The sequence below is a fragment of the Balaenoptera acutorostrata genome, chromosome X (assembly GCF_949987535.1).
Source record: "Balaenoptera acutorostrata chromosome X, mBalAcu1.1, whole genome shotgun sequence".
NCBI lineage: Eukaryota > Metazoa > Chordata > Mammalia > Artiodactyla > Balaenopteridae > Balaenoptera > Balaenoptera acutorostrata.
In genome coordinates this window covers 53,751,052-53,773,787 of record NC_080085.1, presented here as the reverse complement: position 1 = coordinate 53,773,787, position 22,736 = coordinate 53,751,052, and positions in this window count along the sequence as shown.

Below are 22,736 nucleotides of genomic sequence, written 5' to 3'. Positions count from 1 at the left end.
TGTTGTAAAGCTGGTTTGGTGGTGCTGAAGTCTCCTAACTTTTGTTTGTCTGTAAAGGTTTTAATTTCTCCATCTTATCTGAATGAGATCCTTGCTGGGTGGAGTAATCTTGGTTGTAGGTTTTACCCTTTCATCAGTTTAAATATGTCCTGAAACTCTTTTCTGGCTTGCAGAGTTTCTGTTGATATAACAGCTCTTAACCTTATGGGGATCCCCTTGTATATTATTTGTTGCCTTATCCTTGCTGCTTCTAATATTTTTTCTTTGTTTTTATTTTTTGATAGTTTTATTAATATGTGTCTTGGCGTGTTTATCCTTGGATTTACCCTGTATAGGACTCTCAGTGCTTCCTGGACTTGATTGACTATTTCCTTTCCCATGTTAGGGAAGTTTTCAACTATAATCTCTTCAAATATTTTCTCAGTCCCTTTCTTTTTCTCTTCTTCTTCTGGGACCCCTATAATTCGAATGTTGGTGCATTTAATTTTGTCCCAGAGGTCTCTGAGACTGTCCTCAATCCTTTTCATACTTTTTTCTGTATTCTGCTCTGCAGTAGTTATTTCCACTATTCTATCTTCCAGGTCACTTATCCATTCTTCTGCTTCAGTTATTCTGCTATTGATCCCTCCTAGAAAATTTTTAATTTCATTTATTGTGTTGTTCATTATTGTTTCTTTGCTCTTTAGTTCTTCTAGGTCCTTGTTAAACATTTCTTGTATTTTCTTCATTCTATTTCCAAGATTTTGGATCAGCTTTACTATCATTATTCTGATTTTTTTTTCAGGTAGACTGCTTATTTCCTCTTCATGTGTTTGGTCTGGTGTGTTTTTACCTTGCTCCTTCATCTGCTGCATATTTCTCTGTTTTCTCTTTTTTTTTTTTAACTTACTGTGTTTGTGGTCACCTTTTTGCAGGCTGCAGGTTCGTAATTCCTGTTGTTTTTGGTATCTGCCCCCAGTGGATGAGGCTGATTCAGTGGCTTGTGTAGGCTTCCTTGTGGATGGGACTGGCACCTGTGTTCTGGTGGTTGGGGCTGGATCTTGTCTTTCTGGTGGGCAGGGCCGCATCTGTTGGTGTGTTTTGGTGTGTCTGTGAACTTAGTATGATTTTAGGCAGCCTCTTTGCTAATGGGTGTGGTTGTTTTCCTGTCTTGCTAGTTGTTTGCCATGGGGCCTCCAGCACTGGTGCTTGCTGGTCGTGGGTGGAGCTGGGGTTTAGCTTTGAGATGGAGATCTCTGGGAGACCTCTCACCAATTGATATTACATGGGGCCAGGAGGTCTCTGGTGGTCCAATGTCCTGAACTCAGCTCTCCCATATCAGAGCCTCTGGCCTGACACCAGGCCAGAGCACCAAGACCCTTTCAGCCACCTGGCCCAGAAGAAAAGGGAGAAAAAAAGAAAGGAAAAAATAATAATAATAAACTTTTAAACTTATTAAAATAAAAATTAAAAAACTAATAATATAAAAAAGAAGAGAGTAACCAAACCAATATACAAATCCACCAATGATAACAAGCACTGAAAACTATACAAAAATAAACATAAAAATCAGAAACAAGTCAGTCACAGACAGCAAACCCCTAGTCTACAGTTGCTCCCGAAGTCCACTGCCAAAATTTTGGGATGATTCATTTTCTATTCAGGTATTCCACAGATGCAGGGTACATCAAATTGATTGTGGGGATTTAATCCGCTGCTCCTGAGGCTGCATGGAGAAATTTCCCTTTCTCTTCTTTGTTTGCACAGCTCGTGGCGTTCAGCTTTGGTTTTGGCCCCACGTCTGTATGTAGGCTGCCCTCAGGCATCTGTTCCTGCACAGACAGGATGGGGTTAAAACAGCGGCTGATTAGTGTCTCTTGCTCCTTCAGGCCAGGGGGAGGGAGGGGTATGGTAGTTATAATTGGAATGCAGGTTGAGTCTGTGGCAGCAGATTCTGGCGTGCATTGCAACAGCCTGAGGAACACTACGTGTTCTCCCAGGGAAGTTGTCCCTGTATCACAGGATCCTGGCAGTGGTGGGATGCACAGGCTCCCGGGGGTGTGTGGATAGTGTCCTATGCTTGCACACCAGATTCTTGGTGGCTGCTGCAGCAGCTTTAGCATTTCATGCCCATCCCTGGGGTCCAAGCTGATAGCTGCGGCTCATGCCTGTCTCTGCAGCTTGTTTAAGCGGTGCTCTGCCTTCTGTGTGCAGACAGGAAAGGAATCCCCTCTCCTCATGCACCCTGAAACAATGGTCTCTTGCCTCTTAGGCAGGTCCAGACTTTTTCCCAGACTCCCTCCTGGCTAGTTGTGACACACTAGCCACCTTCAGGCTGTGTTCATGCAGCCAACCCCAGTCCTCTCTCTGGATGTGACCTCTGAAGCCTGAGCCTCAGCTCCCAGCTGCCACCCGCCCCAGCAGGTGAGCAGACAAGCCTCTCAGGCTGGTGAGTGCTGGTCGACACCGATCCTCTGTGCGGGAATCTCTCTGCTTTGCCCTCTGCACCCCTGTTGTTGTGCTCTCCTCCGTGGCTCCGAAGCTTCCCTCCCACCCACCCACCGTCTCCACCAGTGAAGGGGTGTCCTAGTGTGTGGAAACTTTTCCTCCTTCACTGCTCCTTCCCAGAGGAGGTCCCATCCCTATTCTTTTGTCTCTGTTTTTTCTTTTTTCTTTTGCCCTACCCAGGTATTTGGGGGAGTTTCTTGCCTTTTGGGAAGTCTGAGGTCTTCTGCCAGCGTTCAATAGATGTTCTGTAGGAGTTGTTCCACATGTAGATGTATTTCTGATGTATTTGTGGGGAGGAAGGTGATCTCCACGTCTTACTCCTCTGCCATCTTGAAGGTACCCCTAGACCATTGTTAATACTGTTTTCTAAATGAATAAACTGAGGCTCAAAGAAGTTAAAATGAGTAGTCAAAGGACGCAGAGACCTTAAATGGCAGAGTGGAGAAGTGCAGACAAATTTTCTAACTCAAAGTCCAGTTCTGTGTCCTTCAGACCACATTGGTTGCTCCTCACGGTCAGGAACTGTGTCTTTAAGGTCAAAAATATTTCTTCAAGGACAGAAGCATATCCTCAAGGTCAGAGTTTGTGTTTTATTCTCCTGAGTACTCTAAGAATTGGTATGGATCATTACCTTGCGTTGGGAAAGGTGAAGAATGAAATGCTCCAATCACTCATGTGACAAAGAAGAAGTGAGGAGTTAGGGTAGGTTGACATATGTGAGGGATGCTGAGGCAGACATTTTAAAGAAAGGCAGGGAGGCAGGTATTAGCAGTCTTCTGGCTCCCAACCCAGTGCTCTTAATAAGAAGGAAAGAAAGAGAGAGAGGGAAAGAAAGGAAGGAAGAAAGAAAGATAGATTGAACTAATGCTTAAATGATGGAACCATAATATATTGATAAAGAAAACAAGGATATTTGACAATGTCCCTCACATCCTCACATTGGAGATTGCTGTCAACAGGTCAGCCAGGCCTTACTTCAGCAGAGTCTTCATTGAAGGAGATCTAGACTGGAGGGGCTGTGGGCCCTCTAGTACCTGGAAAAAACTGTGAGTATAAGCTAGGAAGTCATTGCAAGTTGAAATAACTTGCCTATATCCACACAAGACTGAAACTATAGATGGGGAATGAAAAAAGAAAAGAGGAAAATGGTCAAGGGATGTTGGAACTGAAGAGAAAGTGTAAGTCAGGGCACAGGAAGAGCATATGCTCTCTGTGTACAGCAAAGAGTATATATGTTATCATCCCAGGTTAGTAGGGCAAATGCATAGGAGAGATAGAGAGAGTGAAAAGGAGAGGTGAGGCCAGGGAAAGAGGGGATGGGTTGGGAGGGGTGAGGGAGGGACAAAAGACAAAAGTAGTCCTGGGAAGGGGATTGATACAGCAATCTTGGAATGCTTGATTCTTCTCACAGTATGAATAGAAACTTAACTGTACCAAAGCTTGATGAAGGTAACCCTTACCACCATCCAATTTCTTTTCTTCCAAGTTCACCAAGAAGCCTCAATGAGATGGCAAGGGTAAGTATTCTTAGCCACTTTACAGGTACTGTGGGGTTAAGTGACTTCTGTGAAGTCACAAAGTGAGTTTGTTGCTCAGCGGGGACTAGAACTCCCATTTCCTGCTTCTCAATCCCGTTCCTCTTTTGTTAAACCACTAGACTCAAAGAGCCCTCCAACCCCCTCCATTTCACTTGGTCTTAGAATCAACCATTATAGTTTCCTTTGGGGTGCCTTGAAGGCACTTTTTAGGTCTTTACTACCATAAGAAAATGTAAATGCTCCCTCAGAGAGATCACCCCTTAAATGTACCAGCAGAATGGGGAGAATGACAGAGACATTTTTGCTAAGGAGCCATATCCCAAGCATCAAGCTTTTCTATACCCGGGCATATACTTTCATTCCCTGGGGTCATTTTGAGAGAGTAACCATCCTTTGGAGAGATTCTAATAGTGGAATTTTGGACACCATAACAAGTTGTTGTTGGTGGTGCGGGTGAAATTTAGGAGAATCGGTCTCATCTATCACCCCTTGTAGGATGCTGTCTGCTCCAGCCCTGTACATGGTCAGCTTCAATTGAATACAGGGTGGTGATTATCAATTTGACTATTTTTGATTTTAGCCTAGTTCCTTTTAGTTCCCAAGGCCTGACTGATTTGAACACCTGAATCACACACACACATGCACACACGCACATATATACATTGCCATCCTTTCATCCTTTGTATGTGAATCTCTCAACCATTGGCCTGCTTTCTGGATAGTTATTAAGATCCATCAGGCCTCCACATGGTGAAGAGAGACGGGAGGTGATGGCTTTCTACTTGTAAAGCAATTTCAAGTTGCGTGCCACGAGCGTGTGTTGGTGAGTGTCCACCCATGGCAAGTTCCTAAAGCATGGAATGTTATGTACTAATTTCCTGTATCTAATTTTCTCAGAAGCAAAGTGACCATACCAAGAATGACAAAGCCCATCTATATATAATACAAGGAACAAGACTCCCTTTTCCTATCTCCCTTACCCAACGGTGATTGTATGGTGTAGTACAGGGATGGTAAATATGCCACCCATGCTCAGTCTATGCCCAAACCAGACAGCAGTAATCAGTTATGGCCCCTCTTTCCCAATGAGCCTTAATGCAGTCTTCCTCAGCAAGTGCTCCAGGCAGCTGTCACCCAACTGATCAGAGACTGTATCAGACAAGAAACCCATTTGCTTTCCTCAAAGTGAGGGAAAGGGTAAGGCTTTAGAATCATTAAAGGTCTGTGTTCTCCTTCCACTTCTGCCACTTACAAGCTCTGTAGCCTATGGCAGGTCATTTCTCTTCTCAGAGCCTCAGTTTCCTTACCTGTGAAATAGGGAAATTAGGATGGTCATGAAAATTCACAGTGATAAAACACTTGGCACATAGTGGATGTCCAATACCTGTTATCACTGAGTTCCAGAATCTTACAATTAACATGTCTGTCTTTGGGCTTCTCTTTGAAAGGTGGCAAGGGCACTTGAGGACTTCTCAGCAGCTAGTGGAGCAAATGCCCCAAACAGGAGATACAAGGCCCTCAAAGACAAACCTTACTGATCTTAGCATTTTTCTAGTCAGACCTTGTCAAGGAGATCCTGTTTCCCTTGGTGCTGGGCATCCACACTTCTCATGCCCAGTTTGTTCTTTCCTCAGAATTTTCTAGCTCACTATTTTGTTTCCTGGGAACCTAATAAATGCTTCAAGAGATTTAGTTGGAACCAAAAATCACTTCATTGAGAGCCACTCTCCTGCCTTCCTCCTACCTCTTGGAGTGCTCTATCATAGGTTCCTTTGCTGACTCTTCTCACTTTGTCTAACCATTACCTATAGGGGTTCTTAAGCCTTCCATCCAGGGTTGGCTTCTCAGACCAAGTGCTCTCTTTGGTCATTCTCAGCCATTCCTAGGAATTTAACTCCTAGCTGCCTAGTTTTCTAGGGCTGCCATAAAAAAAGCATCATGATTTGGTAGCTTAAACAATAGAAATTTGTCTCACTTTTCTGGAACCTAGAAGTCCGAAATCCAGGTGTCAACAGGGTTGGTTCCTTCTCAGAGCTATAGGGAAAATCTGTTTCATGCTTTTTTTCCTAGCTTTTGGTTGTTTGCTATAAATATTTGGCATTCCTTGGTTTTTGCTATATTACCCCAATCTTAGCCTTCATCTATATATGGCATTCTCCCTGTGTGTGTGTAAGTCCAAATTTTCCCTTTAATATAAGGACACCAGTCATATTGGTGTAAGGGCCTACCCTACTCCAGTATGACCTAATGTTAATTAATTAAATGTACAATGACCCTGTTTCCAAATAAGTGTATATTCTTAGGCATTGTGGTTTAGGACTTTGATATATCAATTTTGGGGGGACATAATTCAACCCATGGCACCCATCATCTGATGAGTTCCCCCAAAGACCATCAGTACAACTGTGTCTACTGATATTCAGATCTGTATATCAGCTGCCTGATGTACTAGTCCATCTACATGTCCCTTGGGCATCTCCAACTCAATCATGATGCTTTCCCTGCTACCACCATTAGGATCTCACCTAAACTTGGCTCTCCTCCTGAGTGATTTCTGCTTTTAGCTCTACCATCCTCCCAGTCGTGTAGCTGTAAAATCTCAGTTTTCTCTGACTCCTCCCTCTTTCTTCCCCTCCCTCTGTAATCATTTGCCAGGTCTTGATTCTAGTTTTATAACATCTTAATTATGTCTTGCCCTGCTTCTTCTTTGTCCTAATTGAAGGCCGGTATTTCTTTTCGCCTGGACAGCCTCCCAGCTGTTCTCCCTGCCTCCTATCTCACCTCCCTCTGGTCCATCCTCCCTGGCATATGAGTCACTGTCTTTAAGCACAGTTCTTCCAGTGGCTCCATTCATCATCATCAGCTGCTTTTCCATTTCTGAGCCTTTCCTCTACGGAACCTGCTCCACGAAATGCCCTCCCCTTACATTCGCCTATTTAGACTTTTGCCTGAAAGGCCACACACTTTCCACAAAGGCATCACATGTGACCTCTTTCCCTTGGGCTCTTAATTCTCCAAAAGCACTTAACATATTCTACCCTGTCTCAGAGCTACATAGTTAATGTATTATCTCCATTATTACTCTCCCCCCATACACTAGTACAATGTAATTGTGTTAAGGCAAGATATGAGTCTTCCTCATCATGGTATTCTACACGTCTGGCTCACAGCAGGTGTGCAATTGGTTGAGTGATTTGAAAAACCTTGAAGCTTGCTGCCCTTGTCTCTTTGTGCACTGCTGTATATTGCAGCATAAAACCCAGCCCTCTCAGGTTAAAAAAAAATCTTCTAAATTGGGTCATAGACTAGGAATATCAGCTGCTTAGAGCTTACCAACCAACCTCTTCAGCAAGCACCTTCCAGTGAGCCGATAGGGAAGCAGGGACAAAGAGGGATTGGATGAGCTCCCCCGACCTAGCAGCAGCTGCTCAGCAGTAGGTTGGGGGAGGCTCAGAGAGCAACAAGGCCAAATATACAGGTCAAAACCTGATTTATACAGGAAAAATAATGTGTGGTGACCTTAATGGCAAGGAGGCTTATCATCTGAAACCTACAGTGGCAGAGAGCTCAGAGGCTCTCCAGTGTTAATCTTGAATCTTCTTTTGACGTTCCTTTGAAATGAAATACATAAACATATATATATATATATATATATATATATATATATATATATATATATGCTCTAAGCTGTTACTTGGTATACAAAAGTAATCATTTTTACATCCTATGTTGCTAAATCTGTACACAAAGACTTTTCTTCTGCCCACTTCCCAGCGGTAGAGCTGAAGACATCAGAAATGAGAACTGACTTACAGAAGGTCACGTGGCAAGGAGTGGCCCAGACTTAAAATCAGAAGCTGTCTTTGCCATCTTTTCTCCTTGCAAGAGTCCAAGGATGGGGCAATGCACCACTGGAAATGAGCTCTCTAAAGGACTAGAGGGGGCAGGTGCCCATAAGCAGAATCTGAGGCCTAGAAAACCTAAGAGCACCATTGCAGCAAATGCCAAGGGAAAGGAATTGCCCACAGCTTAAAAACATGGGCCCTGGAGTATGAATGACATAAACAAATAACCAAATGCATGTTGCTAAGTAGTCTTAGGGCCACAGAGAGGGAAGTATTTTGTTGAATAAATGAATGATGTGATTATAAGGACTGCAATAGTTTTTCACTTCTTAGGTAATGGGTAAGAGTGTGGACCCCAGGCCAGTCTGCTTTCATTCAAATCTTGATTCTACCACTTGATTTTACTGCATATTAACCTTCTGACCATGGGCAAATCACTTAAATTCTCCAAGCCAGAAAACTTAAACCTTAGTTTCTTTAGTTTCCTCACTTCGAAAATGGCATCCATTATTCATTCACAAATGTTTATTGAACATATACTAGTCAGGCACTGTTTTAGGTGCTTGGGATACAGCAATGAATACAACAGATAGAAATCCCTGACCTTGTGGAGCTGACATTCTAGTTAGGGGGATAGTTACAAACGGTAGTCCTCACTTCCTAAGGTTACAGGGAGGGGTAAATGAGAGAATGCACAAAAAATGCTAGGCACAGAGCTTGTACCTAACGAATGTTTCAAGTTAAACTATGTCTTGGCAAAAGGGAGAGATTAGATGTATTAGAGTAATGAAAATGTTACCTACCTGCCTGACTGCCCCTCCATTTAGCTCTAGCCCTATTCAGAATGGAATACTGTCCTGACAGATATCCAAGATCAGAGGAAGGTAGAGGAGGTGGTATTTCAAATTGACCTTTAAAATGAGTGGGAGAATAAAGAGGTGGAAAGGCCATCACAGGCCAGGCCAAGGTCTTTGGACTTTGGTAAAAGTGTGGAGACCCTGACAGTTTAGGAGTAAAAATGACCACAGGCTAGGGAAACTTTGACTGGGTGAAGGGTAAGAGGTCTTTATCTTTAGCTCTTTGAGATTGGAGATGGGTGACAGAGCTTCAGTTCTATGATATGGTGGTGGTCTGTGAGCATGTGCGTGTGTGTGTACAAATTAACCAGAATTTCAGCAAGTCCCTTTGAGGGGAGAAATCCAGTGTTAATCTTGGCAAATTACACGAAAGGTCTTATTGTTCTGAGGTGGAGTTTACAGAGGCCTACTGAGGCTGCAGTCAAGCCAACAAAATATAGAGGCAAGGGAGGTCCAGGCAACTGGAAGGGTAACTGGACCAAGGACAATGCTGGCTAAGAGCAATGCTGGCTAAGGTGATTCAGTAGCTTGAGTTCAAGTCCACTATCCCACAACTCCCTTCCCTCTGAACCTGTAGCACCATTTTCCCCCCTGAAAGCCAGCAAGAGCCCTGACTGCGCCAGGTTCTCCAGCTCTTATTTCAGTGGAATAGAATCAGGCATGATTTCCAGATCTTTTGCCCCTCTGTGGAGGGTAGTTAAAGGACAGTACATTTGATACCCTAAGCCTGGGCTTATCATTTGCTATAGTATTGATATGGCCCCCATATAAGACTGACTTTTTTTCTTTCCGTGACAAGATTGCTGGTTTTCACCCTGCTGTGAAACATAACAGTAAAGTGTGTGGGATCTGGAATCAAACTGCTTTTGTTTGAAGCCTGTTTCTGTTACTTCCAAGCAGTGTGATTTTGGGCAATATAGTTAATTTCTCTGAGCCTCAGTATCCCTTTTTGTAAATTGGGGATGATAATACTTACCTCATGGGATTGCTGTGAGGATTCAGTAACTTCCTTCAGGTAAAGCCACTAGAATTTGCCTAGCTCATAGGAAGTGTTATTTAAGTTATAAGCTAATATCTTGCTCTAGTCACTGACCCTTTGGGGGAGGCTCTGTTTCCTCATGTGTGCAATACAATAATGCTTGCCCTGTAAAATCCTGAAGCCAGGGACAAAATGGATGAGAAAGCATTTTACTAAGAGAAGTAATACAGGATACAGTGTACTGGCAGGGGGGTATATAATCTGGGGTATGTTTCAACAGAGTTTTGGCTATAACTGTACTGCAAATTGTGGAAATTAAGGTGTGGATATGATTGTGACCTTCGTGTAGTAACTTAGGTAGCTGAGATTATTTCTGGAGGGAGACACCAACCTGTATTCTGATTGACATTAGGTGATCTCTCTCATACACACACCTTTAATTTTCTAGACAGTGAAATATTTCACAGTTCCATGTTACTTTTGACTATTACAACGTAGCACTTACATGTAGTAAGATTATAGCTGATATTTAATAACATCAGAGATAATTTAATTCAGTCAGTCTTTTTTTTTAAACATCTTTATGGGAGTATAATTGCTTTACAATAGTGTGTTAGTTTCTGCTTTATAACAAAGTGAATCAGCTATACATATACATATATCCCCATACCTCCTCCCTCTTGCGTCTCCCTCCCACCCACCCTATCCCACCCCTCTAAGTGGTCACAAAGCACAGAGCTGATCTCCCTGTGCTATGTGGTTGCTTCCCACTAGCTATCTATTTTACGTTTGGTAGTGTATATATGTCCATGCCACTCTCTCACTTTGTCACATCTTACCCTTCCCCCTCCCCATATCCTCAAGTCCATTCTCTAGTAGGTCTGTGTCTTTATTCCCGTCTTGCCACTAGGTTCTTCATGACCTTTTTTTATTTTTCCCCTTAAATTCTGTATATATGTGTTAGCATACTGTATTTGTTTTTCTCTTTCTGACTTACTTCACTCTGTATGACAGACTCTAACCCCATCCACCTCACTACAAATAACTCCATTTCATTTCTTTTTACGGCTGAGTAATATTCCATTGTATATATGTGCCATATATTCTTTATCCATTCATCTGTTGATGGACACTTAGGTTGCTTCCATGTCCTGGCTATTGTAAATAGAGCCGCAATGAACATTTTGGTACATGACTCTTTTTGAATTATGGTTTTCTCAGGGTATATGCCCAGTACTGGGATTGCTGGGTCGTATGGTAGTTCTATTTATAGTTTTTTAAGGAACCTCCATATTGTTCTCCATAGTGGCTGTATCAATTTACATTCCCACCAACAATGCAAGAGGGTTCCCTTTTCTCCACACCCTCTCCAGCAGTTATTGTTTCTAGATTTTTTTGATGATGGCCATTCTGACCGGTGTGAGATGATATCTCATTGTAGTTTTGATTTGCATTTCTCTAATGATTAATGATGTTAAGCATTCTTTCATGTGTTTGTTGGCAATCTGTATATCTTCTTTGGAGAAATGTCTATTTAGGTCTTCTGCCCATTTTTGGATTGGGTTGTTTGATTTTTTGTTATTGAGCTGCATGAGCTGCTTGTAAGTCTTGGAGATTAATCCTTTGTCAGTTGCTTCATTTGCAGATATTTTCTCCCATTCTGAGGGTTGTCTTTTGGTCTTGTATATGGTTCCCTTTGCTGTGCAAAAGCTTTTAAGTTTCATTAGGTCCCATTTGTTTATTTGTGTTTTTATTTCCTTTTCTCTAGGAGCTGCGTCAAAAAGGATCTTGCTGTGATTTATGTCATACAGTGTTCTGCCTATGTTTTCCTCTAAGAGTTTGATAGTGTCTGGCCTTACATTTAGGCCTTTAATCCATTTTGAGTTTATTCTTGTATATGGTGTCAAGGAGTGGTCTAATTTCATACTTTTACATGTACCTGTCCAGTTTTCCCAGCACCACTTATTGAAGAGGCTGTCTTTTCTCCACTGTATATGCTTGCCTCCTTTATCAAAGATAAGGTGACCATAGGTGCATGGGTTTATCTCTGGGCTTTCTATCCTGTTCCATTGATCTATGTTTCTGTGTTTGTGCCAGTACCATACTGTCTTGATTACTGTAGCTTTGTAGTATAGTCTGAAGTCAGGGAGCCCAATTCCTCCAACTGCATTTTTCGTTCTCAAGATTGCTTTGACTATTCGGGGTCTTTTGTGTTTCCATACAAATTGTGAAATTTTTTGTTCTAGTTCTGTGAAAAATGCCAGTGGTAGTTTGATAGGGATTGCATTGAATCTGTAGATTGCTTTGGGTAGTAGAGTCATTTTCACAATGTTGATTCTTCCAATCCAAGAACATGGTATATCTCTCCATCTATTTGTATCATCTTTAATTTCTTTCATCAGTGTCTTATAATTTTCTGCATACAGGTCTTTTGTCTCCTTAGGTAGGTTTATTTCTAGATATATTATTCTTTCTGTTGCAATGGTAAATGGGAATGATTTCTTAATTTCACTTTCAGATTTTTCATCATTAGCGTATAGGAATGCAAGAGATTTCTGTGCATTAATTTTGTATCCTGCTACTTTACCAAATTCATTGATTACCTCTAGTAGTTTTCTGGTAGCATCTTTAGGATTCGCTATGTATAGTATCATGTCATCTGCAAATAGTGACAGTTTTACTTCTTCTTTTCTGATTTGGATTCCTTTTATTTCTTTTTCTTCTCTGATTACTGTGGCTAAAACTTTCAAAACTATGTTGAATAATAGTGGTGAGAGTGGGCAACCTTGTCTTGTTCCTGATCTTAGTGGAAATGGTTTCAGTTTTTCACTGTTGAGGACGATGTTGGCTGTGGGTTTGTCATATATGGCCTTTATTATGTTAAGGAAAGTTCCCTCTATGCCTACTTTCTGCAGGGCTTTTATCATAAATGGGTGTTGAATTTTGTCAAAAGCTTTCTCTGCATCTATTGAGATGATCATATGGTTTTTCTCCTTCAGTTTGTAAATATGGTGTATCACATTGTTTGATTTGCGTATATTGAAGAATCCTTGCATTCCTAGAATAAACCCCACTTGATCATGGTGTATGATCTTTTTAATGTGCTGTTGGATTCTGTTTGCTAGTATTTTGTTGAGGATTTTTGCATCTATGTTCATCAGTGATATTGGCCTGTAGTTTTCTTTCTTTGTGACATCTTTGTCTGGTTTTGGTATCAGGGTGATGGTGGCCTCGTAGAATGAGTTGGGGAGTGTTCCTCCCTCTGCAATATTTTGGAAGAGTTTGAGAAGGATAGGTGTTAGCTCTTCTCTAAATATTTGATAGAATTCGCCTGTGAAGCCATCTGGTCCTGGGCTTTTGTTTGTTCGAAGATTTTTAATCACAGTTTCAATTTCAGGGCTTGTGATTGGTCTGTTCATATTTTCTATTTCTTCCTGGTTCAGTCTCGGCAGTTTGTGCATTTCTCAGAATCTGTCCATTTCTTCCAGGTTGTCCATTTTATTGGCATAGAGTTGCTTGTAGTAATCTCTCATGATCGTTTGTATTTCTGCAGTGGCAGTGGTTACTTCTCCTTTTTCATTTCTGATTCTATTGATTTGAGTCTTCTCCCTTTTTTTCTTGATGAGTCTGGCTAATGGTTTATCAATTTTGTTTATCTTCTCAAAGAACCAACTTTTAGTTTTATTGATCTTTGCTATTGTTTCCTTCATTTCTTTTTCATTTATTTCTGGTCTGATTATTATGATTTCTTTCCTTCTGCTAATTTTGGGTTTTTTTTGTTCTTCTTTCTCTAATTGCTTTAGGTGCAAGGTTAGGTTGTTTATTCGAGATGTTTCCTATTTCTTGAGATAGGCTTGTATTGCTATAGACTTCCCTCCTAGAACTGCTTTTGCTGCATCCCATAGGTTTTGGGTCGTCGTGTCTCCATTGTCATTTGTTTCTAGGTATTTTTTGATTTCCCCTTTGATTTCATCAGTGCCCACTTCGTTATTAAGTAGTGTATTGTGTAGCCTCCATGTGTTTGTATTTTTTACAGATCTTTTCCTGTAATTGATATCTAGTGTCATAGCATTGTGGTCGGAAAAGATACTTGATATGATTTCAATTTTCTTATATTTACCAAGGCTTGATTTGTGACCCAAGATATGATCTACCCTGGTGAATGTTCCATGAACAGTTAAGAAAAATGTGTATTCTATTGTTTTTGGGTGGAATGTCCTATAAATATCAATTAAGTCCATCTTGTTTAATGTATCATTTAAAGCTTATGTTTCCTTATTTATTTTCATTTTGGATGATCTGTCCATTTGTGAAAGTGGGGTGTTAAAGTCCCCTACTATGATTGTCTTACTGTCGATTTCCCCTTTTCTGGCTGTAAGTATTTGCCTTATGAATTGAGGTGCTCCTATGTTGGGTGCAGAAATATTTACAATTGTTATATCTTCTTCTTGAATCGATCCCTTGATCATTATATAGTGTCCTTCTTTGTCTCTTGTAATAGTCTTTATTTTAAAGTCTATTTTGTCTGATATGAGAATTGCTACTCCAGCTTTCTTTTGATTTCCATTTGCATGGAATATCTTTTTCCTTCCTCTCACTTTCATTCTGTATGTGTCCGTAGGTCTGAATTGGGTCTCTTGTAGACAGCATACGTATGGGTCTTGGTTTTGTATCCATTCAGCCAGTCTGTGTCTTTTGGTGGGAGCATTTAATCCATTTACATTTAAGGTAAGTATCGATATGTATATTCCTATTCCCATTTTCGTAAATGTTTTGGGTTTGTTATTATAGGTGTTTTCCTTCTCTTGTGTTTCTTGCCTAGAGAAGTTCCTTTAGCATTTGTTGTAAAGCTGGTTTGGTGGTGCTGAACTCTCTCAGCTTTTGCTTTTTTGTAAAGATTTTAATTTCTCCATCAAATCTGAATGAGATCCTTGCTGGGTAGAGTAATCTTGGTTGTAGGTTTTTCTCCTTCATCACGTTCAATATGTCCTGCCACTCCGTTCTGGCTTGCAGAATTTCTGCTGAAAGATCAGCTGTTAACCTTATGGGGATTTCCTTGTGTGTTATTTGTTGTTTTTCCCTTGCTGCTTTTAATATGTTTTCTTTATATTTAATTTTTGATGGTTTGATTAATATGTGTCTTGGCGTGTTTCTCCTTGGATTTATCCTGTATGGGACTCTCTGTGCTTCCAGGACTTGATTAACTATTTCCTTTCCCATATTAGGGAAGTTTTCAACTATAATCTCTTCAAATATTTTCTCAATCCCTTTCTTTTTCTCTTCTTCTGGAACACCTATAATTCGAATGTTGGTGCGTTTAATGTTGTCCCAGAAGTCTCTGAGACTGTCCTCAGTTCTTTTCATTCTTTTCTCTTTATTCTGCTCTGCAGTAGTTATTTCCACTATTTTATCTTCCAGGTCACTTATCTGTTCTTCTGCCTCAGTTATTCTGCCATTGATCCCTTCTACAGTATTTTTAATTTCATTTATTGTGTTTTTCATCATTGCTTGGTTCCTCTTTAGTTCTTCTAGGTCCTTGTTAAATGTTTCTTGCATTTTGTCTATTCTATTTCCAAGATTTTGGATCATCCTTACTATCATTATTCTGAATTCTTTTTTAGGTAGACTGCCTATTTTCTCTTCATTTGTTAGGTCTGGTGTGTTCTTACCTTACTCCTTCATCTGCTGTGTGTTTTTCTGTCTTCTCATTTTGCTTATCTTACTGTGTTTGGGGCCTCCTTTTCACAGGCTGCTGGTTCGTAGTTCCTGTTGTTTTTGGTATCTGTCCCCAGTGGCTAAGGTTGGTTCAGTGGGTTGTTTAGGCTTCCTGGTGGAGGGGACTAGTGCCTGTGTCCTGGTGGATGAGGCTGGATCTTGCCTTTCTGGTGGACAGGTACACGTCTGGTGGAGTGTGTTGGGGTGTCTGTGTCCTTATTATGATTTTAAGCAGCCTCTGTGCTAATGGATGGAGTTGTGTTCGTGTCTTGTTAGTTGTTTGGCATAGGGTGTCCTGCACTGTAGCTTGCTGGTTGTTGAGTGAAGCTGGATCTTGGTGTTGAGATGGAGATCTCTGGGAGATTTTCGCCATTTGGTATTACTTGGAGCTGGGAGTTCTCTTGTGGACCAGTGTCCTGATGTTGGCTCTCCCACCTTCGAGGTACAGCCCTGATGCCTGGCTGGAGCACCAAGAGTCTTTCATCCACACAGCTCAGAATAAAAGGGAGAAAAAATAGAAAGAAAGAGGATAAAATAAAATAAAATAAAGTTATTAAAATAAAAAATAATTATTAAAATATTTTTTTTTAAAGAAATGCATGTTCTTTTATTTATTTATTTATTTATTTATGACTGTGTTGAGTCTTCGTTTCTGTGCGAGGGCTTTCTCTAGTTGTGGCAAGTGGGGGCCACTCTTCATCGCGGTGCGCGGGCCCCTCACCATCGCGGCCTCTCTTGTTGCGGAGCACAGGCTCCAGACGCGCAGGCTCAGTAATTGTGGCTCACGGGCCCAGCTGCTCCGTGGCATGTGGGATCCTCCCAGACCAGGGCTCGAACCCGTGTCCTCTGCACCGGCAGGCAGATTCTCAACCACTGCGCCACCAGGGAAGCCCAATAATATTTTTTAAGTAAAAAAAAAAAAAATGGACGGACAGAACCCTAGGACAAATGGTGAAAGCAAAGCTATACAGACAAAATCTCCCACAGAAGCATACACATACACACTCAGATAAAGAGGAAAAGGGGAAAATCTAATATATCTTGCTCCCAAAGTCCACCTCCTCAATAAGGGATGATTCGTTGTCTATTCAGGTATTCCACAGATGCAGGTACATCAAGTTGATTGTGGAGATTTAATCCGCTGCTCCTGAGGCTGCTGTGTGAGATTTCCGTTTCTCTTCTTTGTTTGCAAAGCTCCCAGGTTTCAGCTTTGGACTTGGACCCGCCTCTGCGTGTTGGTCGCCTGAGGGCGTCTGTTCTTCGCTCAGACAGGACGGGGTTAGATTAGCAGCTGCTTCAGGAGCTCTGGCTCACTCAGGCCAGGGGAAGGGAAGGGTACAGATGTGGGGCAAGCCTGCGGCGGCAGAGGCCAGCATGACGTTGCAGCAGCCTGAGGCGCGCTGTGCGTTCTCTCAGGGAAGTTGTCCCTGGATCACGGGACCTTGGCAGAGGCGGGCTGCTCAGGCTCTTGGGAGGGGCGGTGTGGATAGTGACCTGTGCTTGCACACAGGCTTCTTGGTGGTGGCAGCAGCCTTAGCGTTTCATGCCCGTCTCTGGGATCTGCGCTGATAGCCACGGCTGGCGCCCGTCTCTGGAGCTCATTTAGGCGGCGCTCTGAATCCCCTCTCCTCGCGCACCAGGAAACAATGAGGCAAGAAAAAGTCTCTTGCCTGTTCGGCGGCTCCAGACCTTTTCCCAGACTCCCTCCCGCTAGTTGTGGTACGCTAACGCCTTCAGGCTGTGTTCACGCTGCCAACCCCAGTCCTCTCTCTGGGATCCGACTGAAGCCCGAGCCTCAGCTCCCTGCCCCCGCCCACCCCGGTGGGTGAGCAGACAAGCCTCTCAGGCTGATGAGTGCTGGTCGGCACCGATCCTCTGTGCGGGAATCTCTCCGCTTTGTCCTCCGCACCCCTGCTGCTGCGCTCTCCTCCATGGCTCCAAAGCTTCCCCCCTCCGCCACCCGCAGTCTCCGTTCATGAAGGGGCTTCCTAGTGTGTAGAAATCTTTCCTCCTTCACAGCTCCCTCCCACTGGTGCAGGTCCCGTCCCTATTCTTTTGTCTCTGTTTTTTCTTTTTTCGTTTGCCTTACCCAGGTACGTGGGGAGATTCTTGCCTTTTGGGAGGTCTGACGTCTTCTGCCCGTGATCAGTGGGTGTTCTATAGGAGCAGTTCCACGTGTAGATGTATTTCTGATGTATCTGTGGAGAGGAAGATGATCTCTGCATCTTACTCTTCCGCCATCTTCTCCTCTCTCCCCTCAGTCAGTCTTCTTAAAGGAATGATACATAATTTACTGATTAAAAAAAATAATATTGTGATAATTAATCTTTAATCTTCTGTTAGAGTTTTGGGATTTCCATGCAAAATCAAAAAATGGCCATTTAAAATATCAGGAATGTGAATAGAGTCCAGTCAGGTCAATTTCCTCATCTGTAACCTGGAACTGATAATCCCTTCCCTGGTTGTCTGGAAGGAAAATGGTATAACTCAAATGTGATAATTAATGTCAAAGAGAGTAAAAATTATAAGGTAATATATACATGTGAGTTATAAAAACGGTAATATTAACAGTAATGATCATCTATTGAGTATCTACCTTGGGCTAGGTGCTTTTAATAAAAATGGACGGGGGGGGAGCGGGGACCTTCAAGATGGTAGAGGAGTAAGACATGGAGATCAACTTCCTCTCCACAAATACATCAGAAATACATCTGCATGTGGAACAACTCCTACAGAACATCTACTGAATGCTGGCAGAAGACCTCAGACTTCCCAAAAGGTAAGAAACTCCCCACGTCCCTGTGTAGGGCAAAAGAAAAAAGAGAGAAAAGAATAGGGATGGGACTTATGCCTCTGGGAGGGAGCTGTGAAGGAGGAGAAGTTTCCACACACTAGGAATCCCCTTCACTGGCAGGGATTGGGGGTGGCCGTGGGAGGGGGAAGCTTTGGAGCCACAGAGGAGAGCACAGCAACAGGGGTGCAGAGGGCAAAGTGGAGAGATTCCCACACAGAGAATCGGTGCCTACCAGCACTCACCAATCTGAGAGGCTTGTCTGCTCACCCGCCAGGGCAGGTGGGAGCCGGGAGCTGAGGCTCAGGCTTCGGAGGTCAGATTCCAGGGAGAAGACTGGGGTTGGCTGTGTGAACACAGCCTGAAGGGGGCTAGTGTGCCACAGCTAGCTGGGAGGGAGTCTGGGAAAAGCCTGGAACTGCCTTAGAGGCAAGAGACCATTGTCTCGGGGTGTGCGAAGAGAAGGGATTCAAAGCACCACCTAAACGAGTGCCAGAGATGGGTGTTAGCCTCGGCTATCAGCATGGGCACCAGAGATGGACACGAAATGCTAAGGCTGCTGCTGCAGCCACCAAGAAGCCTGTGTGCAAGCACAAGTCACTATCCACACCTCCCCTCCCGGAAGTCTGTGCAGCCCACCACTGCCAGGGTCCTGTGATCCAGGAACAACTTCCCCGGGAGAACACACAGTGCACCTCAGGCTATTGCAACTTCACTCTGAGCTCTGCCACTGCAGGCTTGGCTCACATTCAGTAGCCCTTCCTCCCCCTGGCCTGAGTGAGCCAGAGCACCCTAATCAGCTGCTAATTTAACCCCATCTTGTCTGGGCGAGGAAGAGACGCCCTCAGGAGACCTACAGGCAGAGGTGAGACAAAATCCAAAGCTGAATCACATGAGCTGTGCGAACACGGAAGAGAAAGGGCAGTTTCTCCCAGCAGCCTCAGGAGCAGCGGATTAAATCTCCACAATCAACTTGATGTACCCTGCATGTGTGGAATACCTGAAGAGACAACGAATCATCCCAAAACTGAGGTGGTGGACTTTGGAAGCAACTGTAGGCTTGAGGTTTGCTTTCTGCATGAAATTTGTTTCTGGTTTTATGTTTATTTTAGTTTATTGTTTAGAGCTTATTGTCATTGATAGATTTGTTTATTGATTTGGTTGCTCTCTTCCTTTATATATATATGTATATATATATATTTTTCCTTTTTCACTTTCTGTAACTGTGTATGTGTATGCTTCTTTGTCTGATTTTGTCTGTATAGCTTTGCTTTTACCATTTGTCCTAGGGTTCAGTCTGCCTGTTTTTATTTTTTTTAATAGATTTTAGGGTTTGTTATCAATGGTGGATTTGTTTGTATGTTTAGCTGCTCTCTTTCTTTTTTTATTACTGTTAAATTTTTTATTTTTAATAATATTTTTATGTTTTATTTTAATAATTTTACTTTCTTCTTTCTTTCTTTCTTTCTTTCTTTCTTTCTTTCTTTCTTTCTTCTTTCTTTTTTCTCCCTTTCCTTCTGTGCCGTGTTGCTGACAGGGTCTTGGTGCTCTGGCTGGGAGTCAGGCCTGAGCCTCTAAGATGGGAGAGCCGAGTTCAGGACACTGGTCCAAGAGAGACCTCCTGGCTCCATGTAATATGAAATGGCAAGAGATCTCCCAGAGATCTCCATCTCAAAATAAGACCCAGCTCCACTCAACGATGAGCAAGCTACAGTGCTGAACACCCTATGCCAAACAACTAGCAAGACAGGAACACAGCCCCATCCATTAGCAGAGATGCTGCCTAAAATCATAATAAGGCCACAGACACCCCAAAACACACCACCAGACGTGGACCTTCCCACCAGAAAGACAAGATCCAGCCTCATCCACCAGAACACAGGCACTAGTCCCCTCCACCAGGAAGCCTACACAACTCACTGAACCAACCTTAGCCACTGGGGGCACACACCAAAAACAATGGGAACTACGAACCTGCAGCCTGCGAAAAGGAGACTACAAACACAGTAAGTTAAGCAATATGAGAAGACAGAGAAACACACAGCACATGAAGGAGCAAGGTAAAAATATTCAATGGAAAAAAATACTAAAAGCAGCAAGGGAAAAAAACAAATAACACACAGGGAATCCCCATAAGGTTAAAGTGATTTTTTAAAGTGATGAAGGGGAAAAACCTACAACCAAGATTACTCTACCCAGCAAGGATCTCATTCACATTTGAGAGAGAAATTAAAACATTTACAGACGAGCAAAAGCTGAGAGAATTCAGAACCACCAAACCAGCTTTACAACAAATGCTAAAGGAACTTCTCTAGGCAAGAAACACAAGAGAAGGAAAACACCTACAATAACAAACCCAAAACGATTAAGAAAATGGTAATAGGAACATACATATCGATTATTACTTTAAATGTAAATGTCTTAAATGGTCCAACCAAAAGACATAGACTGCCTGAATGGATACAAAAAGAAGACCCGTATATATGCTGTCTACAAGAGACCCACTTCAAACCTAGGGACACATGCAGACTGAAAGTGAGGGGATGGAAAAGGTATTCCATGCAAATGGAAATCAAAAGAAAGCTGGAGTAGCAATTCTCATATCAGAAAAAATAAATTTAAAAACAAAGAGTATTACAAGAGAAAAAGAAGAACACTACATAATGATCAAGGGATCAAACCAAGAAGAATATATAACAATTGTAAATATTTATGCACCCAACATAGCAGCACCTCAATACATAAGGCAAACACTAACAAACAGCCATAAAACGGGAAATCAACAGTAACACAATCACAGTAGGGGACTTTAACACCCCATTTTCACCAATGGACAGATCATCCAAAATGAAAATAAATAAGGAAACACAAGCTTTAAATGATACATTAAACAAGATGGACTTAATTGATATTTATAGGACATTCCATCCAAAAACAACAGAACACACTTTCTTCTCAAGTGCTCATGGAACGTTCTCCAGGATAGGTCACATCTTGGGTCACAAATCAAGCCTTGGTAAATATAAGAAAATTGAAATAATATCAAATAACTTTTCCGACAAAAACACTGAGACTAGATATCAATTACAGGAAAAAAAATTGTAAAAAATACAAACACATGGAGGCTAAACAATACACTACTTAATAACCAAGAGATCATTGAAGAAATCAAGGAGGTAATCAAAAAATACCTAGAAACAAATGACAATAAAAAAACGATGACCCAAAACCTATGAGACACAGCAAAAACAGTTCTAAGAGGGAACTTTATAGCAATACAATCCTGCCTCAAGAAAGAAGAAACATCTCAAATAAAAAACCTAACCTTACACCTAAAACAATTAGAGAAAGAAGAACAGAAAACCCCCAAAGTTAGCAGAAGGAAAGAAATCATGAATTTCAGATCAGAAAGGAATGAAAAAGAAATGAAGGAAACGATAGCAAAGATCAATAAAACTAAAAGCTGGTTTTCTAAGAAGATAAACAAAATTGATAAACTATTAGCCAGACTCATCAAGAAAATAAGGAGAGGAATCAAATCAATAGAATTAGAAATGAAAAAGGAGAAGTAACCACTGACACTGCAGAAATACAAAGGATCATGAGGGATTACTACAAGCAATTATATGCCAATAATATGGAAAACCTGGAAGAAACAGACAAATTCTTAGAAATGCACAATCTTCTGAGACTGAACCAGGAAATAATAGAAAATATAAACAGACCAATCACAAGCACTGAAATTGAAACTGTGATTGAAAATCTTCCAACAAACAAAAGCCCAGGACCAGATGGCTTCACCAGCGAATTCTATCAAACATCTAGAGAAGAGCTAACGCCCATCCTTCTCAAACTCTTCCAAATATAAGAGAGGGAGGAAAACTCCCAAACCCATTCTACGAGGCCAGCATCACCCTGATAACAAAACCAGACAAAGACGTCACAAAGAAAGAAAACTACAGGCTAATATCACTCATGAACATAGATGCAAAAATCCTCAACCAAATACTAGCAAACAGAATCCAACAGCACATTGAAAGGATCACAAAACATCATCAAGTGGGGTTTTCCCAGGAAGTCAAGGATACTTCAATATACGCAAATCAATCAATGTGATACACCATATTAACAAATTGAAGGAGAAAAACCATATGATCATCTCAAAAATGCAGAGAAAGCTTTCGACAAAATTCAAGCCCCATTTATGATACAAACCCTCCAGAAAGTAGGCATCGATGGAACTTACCTCAACATAATAAAGGCCACATATGACAAACCCACAGCCAACATCGTCCCAATAGTGAAAAAGAGAAACCATTTCCACTAAGAACAAGAACAAGAAAGGTTGCACACTCTCACCACTATTATTCAACATAGTTTTGGAAGTGTTAGCCACAGCAATCAGAGAAGAAAAAGAAATAAAAGGAATCCAAATTGGAAATGAAGAACTAAAGCTGTCACTGTTTGCAGATGACATGATACTATACATAGAGAATCCTAAAGATGCTACCAGAAAACTACTAG